Source organism: Dysidea avara, chromosome 9, assembly GCF_963678975.1.
Source record: "Dysidea avara chromosome 9, odDysAvar1.4, whole genome shotgun sequence".
NCBI lineage: Eukaryota > Metazoa > Porifera > Demospongiae > Dictyoceratida > Dysideidae > Dysidea > Dysidea avara.
In genome coordinates this window covers 31127380-31144382 of record NC_089280.1, presented here as the reverse complement: position 1 = coordinate 31144382, position 17003 = coordinate 31127380, and the positions used below count along the sequence as shown (strand labels likewise).

General features: G+C 39.2%; 1 protein-coding gene and 1 long non-coding RNA gene across 2 annotated transcripts in view; one reads left to right on the top strand and one right to left on the bottom strand.

The window, feature by feature from the left end:
* Positions 1-17003, bottom strand: part of LOC136267014 (receptor-type tyrosine-protein phosphatase S-like) — a 138841-nt gene that overhangs the window by 82907 nt on the left and 38931 nt on the right. The window lies entirely within an intron of this gene.
* On the top strand, positions 9662-12306 carry LOC136267068 (uncharacterized). Its single transcript, XR_010706491.1, has 3 exons — positions 9662-10128; positions 11400-11471; positions 11990-12306. It is a non-coding gene; the product is annotated as an uncharacterized lncRNA (long non-coding RNA).

Below are 17003 nucleotides of genomic sequence, written 5' to 3'. Positions count from 1 at the left end.
CAGCGTCTTTGGCGTGGCCTCCGACTACGCAAGTCTCCGCCAGAAATGCACACCTTTTGATTGTCAGTTTGTCCACAAACAGCCCCTGATACTCCAATGCTACTTCCAGCAGTTTACTTACTCGTTTGTGCATTTCTGTTGTATGAGTGTTTCATGATCTATGTGTTTTATGCATGTTTTACTGTACGTATTTGCACTATTCTAGCATGTGTGTTGTTTTTACTGGATGAAGTAGGTGAATTAATGTCTCACCAAGTGGACACATACTGGCACCTCAAGTTAGAAAACATGAGTTCTATGGTTTGACCTTTGACCTCCTTACCAAGCAACCTGGTAGTGGTTCCCCAGCATATCATCTCAAGCCATTCCAGTTCCCATTATTTCCACTCCAACAATGCAAGCCACCAAAAGCAGGATCACCGGAAGTAGCTAGTGGCAATCCGTCTATTTCTAATTGTCGGAACACTGGTTCGAACCTGTCGCTTTGGGCTGACCAAGTATTACATTGCTACCATATTTGAAAGCCAAGTCTAGTTTTGTCATTGGGTAAGGCTGAAGAAGTTAGTTACATCCAGTCTATTTCCAATTGTCAAGCAGTAGTGGCTGCCGATATTCCAATGCTGGTTTGATCCTGGTAAGCTTCTTTGGTCACTTGTTTGGGCTTTTTCACTGTGCATTTTTGTATGTACGTTGTATGTCTTAAATTGTACATGTTTACTCTATAGTATGTGTGTGGCTTGTGTGTGTATAACAGTGTAAGCATTTTAATTAGTTGTTTGGAAATTTCAGTTTGCATTCTGTGCCCATGTTTTATACTGTACATGTTTGTACTGTGCTAACAAGTGTAAATGGTTTGTGAGCGTGGGTTATGTGTACAACATGTTACTGTTTTGCACATGTCTCTTGTGCATGGTAACTTATAGCCGGTGTAATTTATTCACTCTTGCTATTTCTGTGCTTATTAGCCAGCCTATTCACAACTAGATTATTGTGTCCCTACCTATTGTCATGACGGGCTTGTCCTATAGCCTTTCCATATCAAGACACACTGTTGTGTGTCGCGTAGCCCAAGAAGCCGGCACACCACATCGTGAGTATATTAACAGGAAGAAAGCAAACACAATTTTCACACCTATGTAGCTCTGTGATCCTTTATCCAATTGGAACCAAATGTGCTACAGAAGTGCCACCCAGGTAGGGGAGTCAACATACCAAATTTGAAGAAAATCACCCCAGACATTTCCGAGATACGAGCGGCCAAAGTTTCGTTTTTTTTCTTTCTTCGTTTTTTCCTCCTACTTCTTTTCGTACACTGCAAAATCCACCATAAAACACAAATGCATGCTCCACTTCGGCTGAACTTTGGCACACTTCAAGGGCTAATTACAGTGGATCTCAGTACCAAGTTTGGTAGGAATCCGATAAAGATTCACAGAGTTATGACCAATTATGCACGTAAAATAAGGTCACGCCCACAGGGTAAACCCCTTCAAGGAATGAGATGAAAATTGCTATGTAGATGGAGTAACTATCGTAGGAGTGCCTTTTTGTGGTTTGAAAGGAATCCAGATAAAGGTCATTGAGATATGACACAAAACCCAACCTGTGTCACAATTACGTGATAAACTTTATGAATAAAAAACTATTATAGTCTGGCAGACAGCACGGTGAAGTTTGCAAAATGGTCTATGTGTAGGTTAGAGACCTAGCATGAGGATCTTCATGGATTTTAAAAACCGAGCGAAGCAAGGTTTTTAAAATACGCAAAGATCCGAGGGTGTGGTCTCTAATTGACTTAGAAGATGTATGCATTATATATATATGGGCATATAGGTGGAGTCATTGTGGGATTGGGTTATATGTCGTACTGAAATTGTTTTGCCATGTTAAATAATCACGGAAGACTGAACATGTTTTTGTTGAAGTGTTGAAAAAAATTGAAGCTCACGCCGCTTCCTTTCGCAAGTTAGACTAATTGGATCTGGCACAGCTGGTAAACAACAGTGATTGATAATGTCGAGCCAGGTTAGCGGTAGCCAGTGCCTATGGCGTCACAGTAGTGTAAAGAACACGTGTGTCAAAGAAGCATTTTGTGTGGATATATACGATGGGAACGAGTTGTCACAAATTGTGCCTTCAGTGGCGCCACAGCCAGCACGAAGAACAGGCACGGTTTCTAATATGGACCAAACCCACATTACACGTAGCGAAAAATAACGTTCTACAAGGAAGCTTACCTAGTTAGGTCTTGGTAAAGTTCATCCATAGTTCAATAAACAACGAAAACAGCCATAAAACACTCTAGAGACAGATGGGCGCTTAACAGAATTTTCCATGATATTTTTGGATTTCTCCGTTCATCATGACAAACGTACGTACAATGCTAGATTGTATCTCCCATATTCAAATTCTTTTAGGTATGCCTATAAAATGAACAGAGTGGTTAACCACATGTTGGCCTGGGTGGTCCATATTGGTCCGGTGGTCACCCACTGCAGGCTATCAGCCTGATTATGCTTGGAGGGAGCATTGCAAAGCAATGATCGAAAGTGAGATTTGTGATGCTTGAGGTCTTTTCTGCTAGCAGGTTTCTAACCATTTTAAGAACCTGCTAGTAGGTTTCTAACCATTTTAAGAACCTGCTAGCAGGTCTCTTAGTGGACTTTAAAGACCTCAATCAAAGCATATTATGCATAACATTTTCTAAAGTTTATTTTAATGCACTTTTGGATGTCCTGTATACCTAAAACAATATTCCACCTGCTGGACAGGTGCCAGCCTTGGGAATTTTGCCATAGCAACCAAAGTTTAATTAGCTGCATAGCAACCATACTAATTTCACAAAATAGCTTCTGTGGGTTTTAGTTTTACCCAAAATTGTTTGATAACCTGACCATTTTAACAAATCTGAGGTATTACTATTAATGTCAGAAAAAAAAACTGAATAATTAAATAGCCCCATAAACCCCTGAAGGCATCATTATGCATACTGTAGTTATGTATGTCTCAATAACTGTCATAGGCCCTGCGGGCACAAACTACACCCTGTCACACAACACGACGTATCTCAGTACTGGAGTAAAATATTTGCATTCTGCTACTTGTATTATAAAGCCACTTAAAATCTACTTAAATTTTCAAAGCTATAGCACATTTGTACATAAAGCTATGGGCGATTAAAGTTTGAAAAATAGGCAAATTTTATGTGCTCACATGCCCTATATTCACAGGCCCAGTCACATTTGCTCTCTTGACTTTCTTTAGTCTGCTTATTTTTTAAAAATGTTTGTTTCAGCTTAAGCCATACTATAATGACTTTTAGACTTGAGAGAACAAACACAGTTTTCTGGTGGGAAATTTAATTCTGGCCTTTTCCTAATGCTTCTAAATCATTATGATAGAATCAAGTGTCTCTGTGATAATGATTTGCCACTTTTTGGTTTTGCTGATGTGGAAAAGCTCAGTTAATACACCCTTTCTCCAGCTAAAATCCGTGAAGTGCAAACAATTTATCAGGTGCAGTATTATAAAATGTTAACCCATTCACGGTGGCAACCACCATATGGCGGATCGCTCTAATAAAACACTCGCTGAATACAATTTCGACATGTTTACACTGGCATTGTGCGTTTAGCATGACACACCTATGCTGAAACGCACACACCCATAGAGGTCTCATTTCTGGGACAACCGGATCCTTCGTGCACTATTGCGGGTTTGTTATGTAATCCGGTAAAACTTTTCTTGTAAACAGAGTCGAGTTAAGTGTTTCTTCGAGTTGGCAGTAGTGTTTTTGAATACTCTGAATCATTTCTGATGTGCTACAATAGCCGTAGAAGACAGTTGATGGTTTTTCAAGAATGTGGCGAGATGTGCACGAGTGCGTATACGCATGCGTAATAAGGTTGTTGAGCTAAATCTCGATAAAACCAGCCAGGGAGACCATCGCTCAGTAAGCCAACGATGTAGAACTGTTTAATAGACTGTTAGTAATATGTAGATCCTTTGTTTGTACCCAACTGTTTGTATGTGCTGTTTGTATCATTTTTCATCTTTGTTGTGTTGTAATTACTTTGCGGTTTGTGTTGTGTAAACATAAACAATATAACCAAGTCTGTAAATCTATAGCAAATATTTCGAGGGGTGGTTACTAAGTAGTTTAGTGTATGAGTAGTGTTATACTGGGCAATTCGGCGAGACCTATATAGTCCACTGGGAAATTCAGCAGTGAATGGGTAAAAATTAATTAACCCATTCACTGCTGAATTTCCCGGTGGACTATATAGGTCTCGCCGAATTGCCCAGTATAACACTACTCGTACACTAAACTACTTTTAATTAATTAATAACATTGGTACTAAAGATAGAATTTGAGTTTTATACATAAAGAAGTTAATGTACATGTATGTAGATCATCAAATGTAAGCTCAATAACTAGTACTTGCTATATACTTGCAGAGTATGTTACAAAACACTCACTATACAGTGAATAGCATATGTGTGTTCTTCATCTATGCTTATTAACTGCCTGGTGTTTAGATTCTTCACACCTGTTCCACTATCATCTAGCTCACTTAACTTATTTTCAAGAAATAATGGGAAGTTATGCCTTATTTGGGGCATCACATGTGGTATCCATGCAGTACAGTAGCTGCCTCTTGTACCCCCATATACCCTGAAATGTGGACACCGGGTCCAGATAAAATGGCACTAAATGTACTTTTGTTCCTATATATATGGGCAAGATTTAGTGCCACTGAGCACTAAATCTCCCCTATAATACATGTGGGATGCAGCACTATACTCAAATATTATTTCTTGCCCTTATATGTAGGAAAGATTTAGTGCTAAGGTGCACTAAATGTTCCCTACAATGTAGTAGGCAAAATATTGTTCAAAGAAGCACTAATTATTCCCTACATTGTTGTAGGCATAAAATAATACTTCATAAAATAATACTTCATTATTAACACTCCACCTTGTTTAGAGCTAAAAATATTTCTCTGTGTCCTGTTTACTCCTTGAATGCTAGTTGACATGTCTGGCAGAGAAAGGTGTTGGTATTAGCTAAAAATATTTCTCTGTGTCCTGTTTACTGCTTGAAAGGTGTTGGTATTTTACAATTGGTAATACCAGTCCACTATCCAGTTGTACTACAAGCAGGTAGTACATTGCTACTCAGTCTCCTACCTTGGTCAGTTGCTAGCGTGCAGCTTCATGCTGCTTATGAATATTAAACAATGATGGAGATTGACAATGAAGAAAATAGTAGCCTCTATGCTACAAGCCTGTATGCTAGTGATAAAATGGAATGTTCAGATATTGAAGAGGCCAGCGCATTTGTAAGTGACCAATATTCAAGGCAGCTCACAACCACAGAAGAGAATTTCAGCACAAGAAGTGAGAATTCAAATACCTACAGTATTATGCATGTAATATAACAACTTCTGTAGATACAGAATGTGAAAACTGTGGTGAATTGGCAGAAGTATTCTGTAAACAATGTGCACATTATTACTGTGCACCATGTGCCGATGTCCGACATAAGCATCCTACTAGGAAACATCACTCAACTAGTTCTATTGTACTGAGTAGTTCTCAGGTGGACTTGTGTAAAGGTACACACAAGTATTGAATACGTAGCTCTCATCATTATTATTATTATTGTAATTACAGCTACTGATAAAGTCCCTGAATTCCAAAACACAATAATTAGTGGTCTGGCAGCACAAAAGTTTGGATTAGCAAACTTGCATCCATGGCAAATGAATGCTATTGTAGCCACTTTGATGAGAAGAGACAGTCTTATCATACAGCCCACAGGCAGTGGGAAAAGCCTGTGTTTCTGCATTCCACCATTGCATGATGGCAAAACAGCCGTTGTTATTTCTCTGATCAAGTAAACAAGTTGACAGACAAAGGGATCAGTGCTACTTTTCTTGGCTCAGCTCAGAAAGGTGACGTAACTCCAGCAATACTAAATGGAGAATACAGAATCATTTACACAACACCTGAATCATTTTACAACAGCGCAAATCAGCAACCTCGAGAAATTTTCTTGAATTTATTCAGAGATAGCAAGCTAAGTATGGTGGCCATTGATGAAGCTCATCTGATTATCAGTTGGAAAACTTTCAGGTAAGTACATGTATGTATGTGTGTACATGCATGTACATCAGCGTTGAAACCGGGTCGGGTCATCCGGGTCATCCGGGTCACATTTTCTCCGGGTCATCCGGGTCTGACCCGGTTTACAATTTATCCGGGTCTGACCCGGATTGGATCACGTTAGAAACGAAATTGTTCGTTTGACAACGTGGAACTTATAAACGCTATCGCGTAGCTCTTTCGTGAGCCACGCCTACTTATCGCATTACCAACATATGCTCAGCCACGCCTATTTGTTAGTAAGTGCAGTATTTAGCACGAAACTGAGGGTATCTATGGTGAGGGGTAGCTATTGTCAGTAGGTGAAGACCTTATTTTTTTTTTTTTTGGTCTTCAACCTACAGCTAGGCTGAAGTTGCAATATTTACTCAACATGAATCGAACGCTCAAAATGTAGACTCGTTCGCTCACCCGAGACTAGCCGAAACACGTCTCGGCTTTAATTAATCCGGGTCACATCCGGGTCAATGCGGGTCACATCCAGGTCTGACCCAGATTGCTATCCGGGTCAGTGGGTCATCCGGGTCAGCAGTAGTGACCCGGTTTCAACGTTGATGTACATGGGCTATGCACTGAATGCTCCACAGTTCCTCCTGCATACACATTAACACAGGACTACCGCATGAGACAAAATTTTGGCCAATTTGTTGAATTTTATTCAATTCGCCAAAATTTTCTTGTCCAATTAAATAAAAAATAGAGAATATATATATACAGCACTACCAAATTCGCCAATATATTATCCACCAATTATTACTAATCGAGCATTCGCCAAATTTTTCTCCCACCAAAATTTGGTCTCGTACTGTACACTCTGCAGGGTCATTAATGTATGTGTGAATAATGTAAACTACACCCAATAAATTGAATGCTAGAAATATAAATCTTCTCAGGTGATATTACAGTAGCTTGGTTAGTGTGTTTTCAAACTACCGTATTTTACCAGTTAATAGCCATGGCTCACACAATAGCCGCCCCAGATAGTAACCACAGTGCAACCTTGTTATTTATGTGTTTGAAGTTACAATAAATGCTCATATGTATGTGTATATCTGTCGTATAGACCACAATATGGGTATATAGTGAATGTGAAGGATCACTTTCCAGCTGTGCCTATTATGGCACTGACAGCCACAGCCACTCCTTTCATCAAAGAGCAGCTGCAAGATATGTTGCAAGATCCAGTACTAGACGTTTCCAGTGTAAACAAACCTAACATTACTTTTCATGCAATGGAGCTAACAAAATTGCCCAAAAATGGTTTGCAGTTATTGATTAACCATGTAATGCATTATTTTACCCCCCCCCCCCCCCCCCCCCCCCCCAGGTACTACTTCCTACTATTCTGTGCTAACAGATTATCTGTTTGATCTTATACAACACCAAAGGGTCATTGTTTACACTGATTTTGTTAAGGATGTGGCACCTCTGGCAATAGCATTGAGAGAAAAAGGAATCAACAGTTTGCTTATCATGGGAAGGGTATGTCCAGCCACGACAAAGTAAAGACAGTTGAAAACTGGTGTCCAGGTCACTCAAACATTCAGGTCAGATAAAGCAAATAAGTGCATGCATGTGCATACATTGCCTATGTTTTGTAGGTGATGGTATGTACGACAGCCTTTGGAATGGGAGTTGATGTACCCAATGTGGATCTTGTTATAAGAATCGGATGTCCTGCGACACTGGAGGAACTTGTACAAGAACTGGGCAGGGCTGGAAGAGATGGCCGACACGTTAATGGTAAATGCTAATACTGTACGTAGTTGATTATTGTGCTCATCTTAAACCCATGCACTAGGAATTGTTCTGTTCAGTGAAGCAAATTTGCAGCATGCAGTGTACTGGTGTAAGCACAGGTCGACAGAAGAACAACATTGGGAAATCCGGTTTCAATTTCAACAATTTGGCACAATTTCACACTTTTGGAAGTACGTGGATTGGTAAATATGTGTACACATGCATAATATGAATCATCTGAATGTATCAAACTGATTAAAGTACACACCTTCTTTACATAAAAAAGCCTTGGGTGGTGAGGTTAAATCTTGTGCAACTAAGTAAATGGTGCTTAAACTGTAATAAAGTACCTCTAGTCATTTTAGTGAAGTGCTTATTTAGGTGACTCAAACTGTTTCACGTTTTGTCAGAATAATGGTTTATCGTTGGTCATAGAACAGATATTAACTGTGAAGTATGCTGTATTATTAGTATAGCACACTTAATTGCTACTGTAAAATGCAGTTGCGCTGCTAAAATATTAATTTTAGATGTAGTGATAGATGTAGGGGTAAGCAATTGTTTAGATTGTGAGATTAATCAAGATGTCTTTAGTGTGGTGTTTAGCTCTCCAAAATCTGGAACAAACACTGAAGGCATTGTATATCATTAAATAATTCTACAAAACAAATACTGTAACTATATAGCAAGATCACTCAATTCTATAAATTCTATTTTTTGATTCCAACTATGTGTATATTGTATCCCATCCAAAAACAGCTTATAGCTGTAAAAAAAGTGCGCGTCCAAGTAAAGCAGAGTTAACTGCGACAAAAAGTAATGATATCATACTGCGGCCATGTGCGAGGTGTGCAAGTTGTAAAATTAATATTAGCTAATCAGATAATACAATGTTATTGTTAAAGTGTTAATGAGAACTATGTGACGCTGCTAGTTTTTAAGTGTGTGAGCATCTTCATAAATGCCACATAAATTTAATTCTCAATAAAGCAATGTGTATAGATTCTCTGATAGTAATAAATAGTTTGACTTTGGCCACCTTTCCTTTGTTCGTAGCATTGCTGTATACAGGAAAGGCGGCCAAACTCAAACTATTTATTACTATCAGAGAATCTATACACATTGCTTTATTGAGAATTAAATTTATGTGGCATTTATGAAGATGCTCACACACTTAAAAACTAGCAGCATCACATAGTTCTCATTAACACTTTAACAATAACATTGTATTATCTGATTAGCTAATATTAATTTTACAACTTGCACGCCTCGCACATGGCCGCATTATGATATCATTACTTTTTGTCGCAGTTAATTCTGCTTTACTTGGACGCGCACTTTTTTTACAGCTATAAGCTGTTTTTGGATGGGATTTCAATACTTTTGTTAGAATAAGCAATGCACTGTTGATAACAGTAGGTGAGTTTCCATGGTTTTGACAGAAACCCCAGATTACAGTGACAGAATATTAAAATATATCTGTAATTTTAGTGGCCAGGGCCGCCCACATTGGGGGTAACTGGGGTATTTTGCCCCCTACCACAGCCCGAAAGGGGCCACTTGAATACCTGTTTAAAGAAAGATCGATATACTCTAATAGAGCAGTCAGGATCTAGACCCTTCCTTGCCCCTGGGTCCCTCTTTAACTCTTTTCCCTGGGCCCTCTAATTTCTCTGGACGGCCCTGTTAGTGGCATGCAACTGCAGTCAACTAACACCCATTTTAACTAGTAAATCCTTAACAACACTTTGCCTTTCATCTTGTACTGCATTGAAACGATCAAGATACTCTATTAAAGCAGTCACAAAACAGCTGTAACACAGCAATCAATATTTAGCATAGTTACAACTTCTGCTTAGCATTGGATTGTATAGTTTAAATTACTAGCTACTTACAGACTTTACAATATAAAAATATGGCACTTGTAGAAATGTGACTGTTCTATTAGAGTATCTCGATCTACTTCAAGCATTGACTAATTCAAGTGAAGAAGCTACGCCCCTGCCAAGAGATCTTGTGAAATGAAATGAGAATAGTAAAGAAAAGGCAAGTATGTACAGAGACAATAGAGGGGCGCGTAATTATGTCCTGTTGTAAATAAAAGCCTTTAAAATTTATATTACTACTAAATAAACGCACCAGAATAGGCTTGTGTGGCTGTTGTCTCCAAGGTTGTCTCATTACTTGTCTTTTCGTGTTGAAGTGATTTAGTCGCAATTGGTGAGTTTAACTATACATGTATTTGTGTTGTAAAACTTAACTGTAAAAAGGCGATTAGCACATATCATGATAAACATGTATTTGTCACAGTAGAGTCTCTCACAAAGTCACGATTATTACGAGACATTGGACCAGGGTAAAAAATTTACTGCTATATTTAGAGGTTGTAGCGTTTGTATATCTTAGTATCTTAATAAAATAATCCCCCATGATCACTAATCACTAATAGTACAGTGAAAACTGGTCATTATTCAGGCCGTAGGGACAAAATTTTCTAACCTTGCCTTATAAAGAGGTGGCTGCATTATGCGGCCTTAAAAAAAGGTAAGAAGCATGCTGTTCTAACTGGCTATAGAGATGGATTTAGTGTATGACAGCGTATAAGACAGTGAGTGCTGGCAGCAAGGGGGCAGCCAATCTGTTAGGGCACCAAAAGCACTGCTTCAGACATAGGCAGTTGACTGTCAGCCCCAAGTGTAAAAGGTTTCACTATTGGTCCTTATAAGCTCCTGATGAAGAAAGTGATGAAGTCATTATCCATAGGATATATTTTTCAGAGTATCCATTTCAGTTCTACAATATAGTAGCCAAGCATAAGATGAACATAACACAGCATTCCAGTAGTTTAGTGGTGACCACAACACTGCCTGAGTTAACCTGTGGTGAGATTTGAGACTACCAGAAGCCCTGGAATGTCTTCAACACATGAAATACCAAATATCTAATGCCTGGCTTTTATCCACAGTGGACCTGTCTTGGTGGCCACTTGTACAGAAAGGAAACAACTGCCACACAGTCTCGCGAGCGAAACAGCTAGTTGCCACACCCCTTAATTATCAATTTGTAAAATCTTTAGCAAAATTGTGTGTGCGAGCAAGTGTGATGTGGCAGTGCCGTGTATATGGTTGCTGCCTAGCAGTGACACATCACAAGTATTGAAGTCACAATGCGTTACTGTATCATCCATCTAAATACAATCTCTGAATGTGTCATTTTGTGTAGAGAGCAGTCTTCCACAAGAAGTGACCTGCAGGTTTCAGTGTATATTGTTAACCATTAATATTGTTCACAATATTGTGAACTATATGTACAGTGAAACCTCACTTAGTGGCCACCTCTAGTAGGTCCCAAATATAGCTAAGCATTACTTATGACCTCATTAATAAGGCCACCTTGTTATTCAGGCCAAATTTTTTGGTCCCACAGCCTGCCATATTAATGAGGTTTCATTGTACTTATGTGAATTTTTATTTTTCGTAACTATTCTTCAGGTTTACTGATGGGCACTATGAAGCATTGTTGACTGGTACGTGTATAATGTGGTGACTTGAAATGCTAAAACAGTACGTAGCATGTCTTGTATGTACATGTAATGTGTTGTAATGTGTCCACACATCCACACATCTTAGAAATAAATATAATTGTATTCTCTATAAATACTCAGTTCCATTGTGCTACTGGGTCATAAGTTGGTTGAGTATGGATCATCCAGGGCACTTGAGTCACATTTTGTCCTGGCCAAGTGGATCTCATCCACTGACAGAATAATTATACAGGATCAGATCACGTGTATAAATTACGGTGGAACTTATTTATTGCCACCTTCACTCATTCAGCAGGTAACAGTGTATAAATTCTCAATTGGAATTGGCTTTTCAAGAGTGGTTGTCTTTCTATACTAGTGGCCATTAAGATAAGTTGTACTGATAGAGTGTACATACTAGAGATGCAACAATATTCTCCACTTAGTGTCGTTTGATAGTGATGCAATGGAGACTATGTATTATTGCATTTAAATACTATACTATTATATTGCAACTCTAGCACGTATTTATAACAGGAATGTTTGTTAACTGTTTAGACATACTGGAGCCACACCCACTCATCTGGATTCTACAAATGGAGTCATACCAACTTGTTGTCATCATACTTACTCGTTACTCCCATTGTGATTGGATGAATATACATGCCGTCATGTGAGACTTGCTACCATGGCGGGCCACTGGAAAACATTTGCATAGCAGTTATATTACAGTCATTATTGTATAATTCTTACATTATTGTTGTGAAAAGTGTTTGGTATTCATGTGTCTCCTCTGTATGTTGTAATTACATGTGTAATTTTGTGTGGGGGTGCTATAAAATGCAATAATGCATAGTGACAATTGTATTAGGCGATTTTGCACACTTCCTTTTAAGCTAGCTACATGTGCTAATTACTCACAGCTTGTGTCAACAACTGGTAACCGCAGTTGTACTCTTGTGTCATTCTTTAAGCCGCGCCCTTAGAGGACAAATTACGTGGGGGCGACTAATTTCAAAACGAAGGATGGTAGCTATGCAGCACCATAGATTATATCTATGGACTATAATCTATGGCAGCACACTTCTTGGTGGCTATATGTACTGATTAACTACATAGAGCGCCAGTTCATCAATACCCAGTGACCGCAGTTGTGCTCTGCGTCATTCTTTAAATTCCGAGTAAAATTCTTAGAGAGCAAATGACGTGGGGGCGACTAAATTCAAATTTCAAACTACCATTCTCGAAAACAAATGTTTCAATCTGAACGAAACTTTCAGAACAGTTTAAAGACACATTGCCCTACATGCCAAGCGAGTATTGCGGAAAACAACAATCTGGGATTTGTATTTGGCCTCTAGGTCGACTGAGGACGACTGAAACTTCGTTTGGTGCTGAAGTCACGACTGTAGGGTAATCATGTATGGTGAAATCGAAGATGTGAATCTTGAGGTGATTGAGTGAATACTGAAGCGATAGCAGGGCAATCAATGTTCGGAATGCACAAAGGAATGCAAGGCATACACCTGCGGTTGCGTCTAACCGCATGCGATAAAAAAAATAATAAAAAAATGAAACTTCCCCTTTGATGTCGGCAACCTCGATCACGTAACAATCGGCATGGATTTGCTTCACTGCTTGTGTGGTAGTTACTAGTGACACGATGAGTTCAACTCCAGAGTTTCAGAGGGATAGCGTAAGTGACGGGTGGATTACAGGAAGGCCGAATTTGACAACATTCGTTCTTGTAAAATCCTCACGTAGTGGTCGCGTCATTTATTGTCTGCGGCACGCGTTTCTGCTTTACTGGCCGCGCGACTCACTACCGTGAGTCTTGATTTAGTGGTGACCACAGTTTGCCTAGTAGTTGTGCCTTGTCTGTTTTGTACACTACAATTGTCATTTTTGCCTACATGACAATCGTGTTATGTTGTACCCTACCATCATGATAACCACAAAATCTCACAATTGCTTAGCCTTAACAATACAGTAGATGCTTAGCAAAGGTGGATGCCTTTAATTCCATGGCAACGGTTGCTAGGCAACAGTTGCTAAGTGTGATTAACCCTTGAAATAGTATGTGTGGACAATGTTAAACATACAGTATATCATTCCACTTACAGATTTCATACCATTTACATAGGTTTTGTCTTGCTCATCTTCATACCAAATGCCAAAGGGAAGTGCTACTTGAATACTTTGGAGAGGCCAACAGCACTAAAACCGTAACTGGCCAATGTTGCGATGTTTGCTCTCAGTTGGATTCTGTGAAGATTGTTGACTGTGAGAGAGAATTGATGGCAATTGTGCAAACAGTGATGGAAATTCCTGCCATGGGTGAAAAGAAGGTAGGTATTGTTGAAGTTCACATTCTACTTCATGTATATCATCTATGTAGATTGCCGAATACTTGCGTGGATACTGCAAGAGTCTTGTGCAATCAGATGGTGCATCGGCATCTCTTGGTATTGGAACTCAATTCCACTTACCTGAAATCTCTTGGTGCATTCACATTCGACAAGCATGGTTTTCTGGATTGCTGGATAGGAATATGCAGTTGGGACATGGAGAAGGAAAGGTTTCAAATTTGGTGTTCAACAGTTATACAGTCACTGAAGCTGGTAAAGAATTTATACAGTCACCTAAAAAGCTTGAGCTTCCTGTAATCAATTCACAACAGAGTCCAGCCATTTCGGCTACTACCGCAGCCCATGAAAATGTGACACAAACAAGACAAACTAAAGGAACGCATCTTCTGCCGGTTCTTACAAATCTGTTGTCAAGTAGTGTGAATTGGTACAACATTGAAAGTCCGGAGGATTACCAATACCCAGGCATATTTCAAGTGGAACATCTGCAGCGTTTGGGCTATGTGTGTGACATTTCAGCCCTACCTTTTTACACCCAGAAAGATGAGCATTTTCTCTTTAATGATATTCAGATCAGCAAAGGAAAATTAAGAGCACCACGTAAAGTAAAGTTTACTGTTAATGGAAACGAAGAATTTCTCTACTATCGTATCGCACTTTGCGGTGGCACAAAGTGTTGTTCAGTTGAGAACTGTGCCTATACGATACCAACTGGAGAACATCGTCCTTGTCCAGACCATCCTGAAGCGGAGCTTCTTTTCAACAAAGAATGCCCAGTAGAGTTTGTATATGCTTGGCCAGAAAAAGATGAAGATAAACGGCGATGGCTTTCTGGAATTGTTAGAGTTGGTGATATGAAGTCGAACAACTTGCACAACCATAATATTCATGGTCCAACAAAAGTACCATCTAAGATAGTGGAAGACATCCAACATGCTGTAAAGCTAGACCCAACTCTCAAGACTCATGATTTAGTGACAGGTATTACATGGCATTAGGTTCATATGTGGTAAAAATAATCATCCCATTAATGTAAATTTGTTAGGGAAAGGATTAACATACATGCCAGCAGCAGGATCACTTGCAGCAACTCACAAAGGAAAGATCAAGAAAATCAGAGCAGCTGTGCTAAAAGAGACCAAAGAAGAAAGAAATCCTGGTGTGGTCATTCTTTCATTTGAGAATGATAGTGTTGAATATGACAAACACAGCACAGAGCAATTTGGTAGTCTTGGTAAGTAGTTATGTTAGTACCGCATAGGGGGAAAGTTTCAATGCGCTAAACTTTCGTGGTTTTTGCGGTTTAGCAGTAAACCGCGAAAGTTTTCCTGCTAAAAAATTATAACCAAGAATTTACTATTTTCACACGGAACATGCTCGAGATATATTGCGGGGCACGTGTCCAACGATCTGTCTTCGCTTGAGCACATTCACAGCGTATATCATTCGGATTACCTGTTTCCCTGTCGCATTGCAAATCTTCTCCAATTACTGGCTCCCATATAGCGCTTTACTCGTGATAGCCACGTATGCAGCTTTACTCGTGATATCCACATACGCAGCTGTCTACAGTCAGCAAATGAGGCGTCGGCATATTCTTAGACATTGCACATGGCGCGAAAACTTGAAATGCATAACAAGCGCCTAAAGTTATAAGCATAAGTGCCCATGGAATTTATTTTAGAAGAGGGACAGCAAAACTTTTACCGCGAATATGTCTTGTCAGCCTTCACAGCAAAGTTTAGTCCATTGAAACTTTCCCCCTATATGGTATATTTTGCTTTGGTTTATGGGTGTATAATATTGTAGATCACATGGATGAGTACGCAACACTTGGCCACCAATATGTATGTGACTACTCACTGAAACCTTCCTTCACATGGGTGCTAACTATGAGTCCTATCATGGCCACACTTTTCAGTAAAGCAGAATTTATCGAAGTTGATGCTACATTTGCTGCATCAATAGAACTGGAATATCTACTCAATGTTGTTTGTTTTGATTATGAGACCCTTCAATGTAAGTGTAACACATATTTTGTAAGATTTAACATTTTGTATATGGTAGGGGCAGTAGTTGCTCATCAGCCATTGAGATTCTGCCTAAATCTACGATCTTAAAAGGATACCAATCAGAGCATAAACTAAACAAATGGAAACTATGCAGGCATTGGTGTGATTGGTGGATGCGATCCAATCATCTACGTAAGTCATAAACATGAGTCTTCTGCACTGTAAATTTTTAATTTTATTATTTGTGCTCTTACATGTGTATACATTAACTTTGTCTATCCTGTATCTTTGTGCTTCTGTACCTTAGCCAAACAAAACAGCACTTTGTTTCGAATCGTGCATATACACTGTAAATAATGCATATGTGACTAGGCCTGCAAAACCAACGTTATATGTGACTAGTCTTTTGGCATGTCTCAACTAATACCAGCTTGAAGTATAAGGAGCATACAGCCTGCCATAGGGTTCGTAATTATATATTATGAACTCTCGGTTGAGCACACCAAAGTTTATCTTTGTAAGGGATATGTGTTTACCTCAACTTGATCCTAGCATATGTATGCATTTCACTATCAGTTTGTCACCGCCACATGTTTACAAGTGTGCACTTGCTGCAGGTATGCTCTCGTCCTGTTACAATGCAATGGATCCTAAACAGATTAAAGAGCTTCCTAGTTCCACGAATGCTGTCGAGTTATACAACCGATTTAGCAAATTCACGCACAGACAACTACTAAAACAAGCAATGATGATTACCTACAAAGAAGATATGGCAAAATCTCTGGAGATAATGGCAGTAAGGAAAGGGCTCTCTGTAACATACGACAATCTGTCAAATGATGGCCGCATGAAGAGATCAAGTCAGCAAAATCTAGCAAGACAAAAAAGATATCACAAAGAAAATGATGATCCCGATGGACCTCCTGATACTAAGAGAAAGTTTAACCCAAGAAATAACATAGATGTATTATGCTTAACAGTTGTAATAAATGAGTGCACAACTACAGGTGATGCCAAGCACAAATCAGCTAAACCGAAGAATCTTGTTCTCAGCCTCTCAGCCTTAAAGGAAATAAATCTTCTGATGAGCGACACATACCAGCAACATCAAGGAGTCCTGCTAACAGCACACATAAAGATTTAGGTGAGCTAATTACATACGTAATTTTGACCACATTTGCATAACACGTT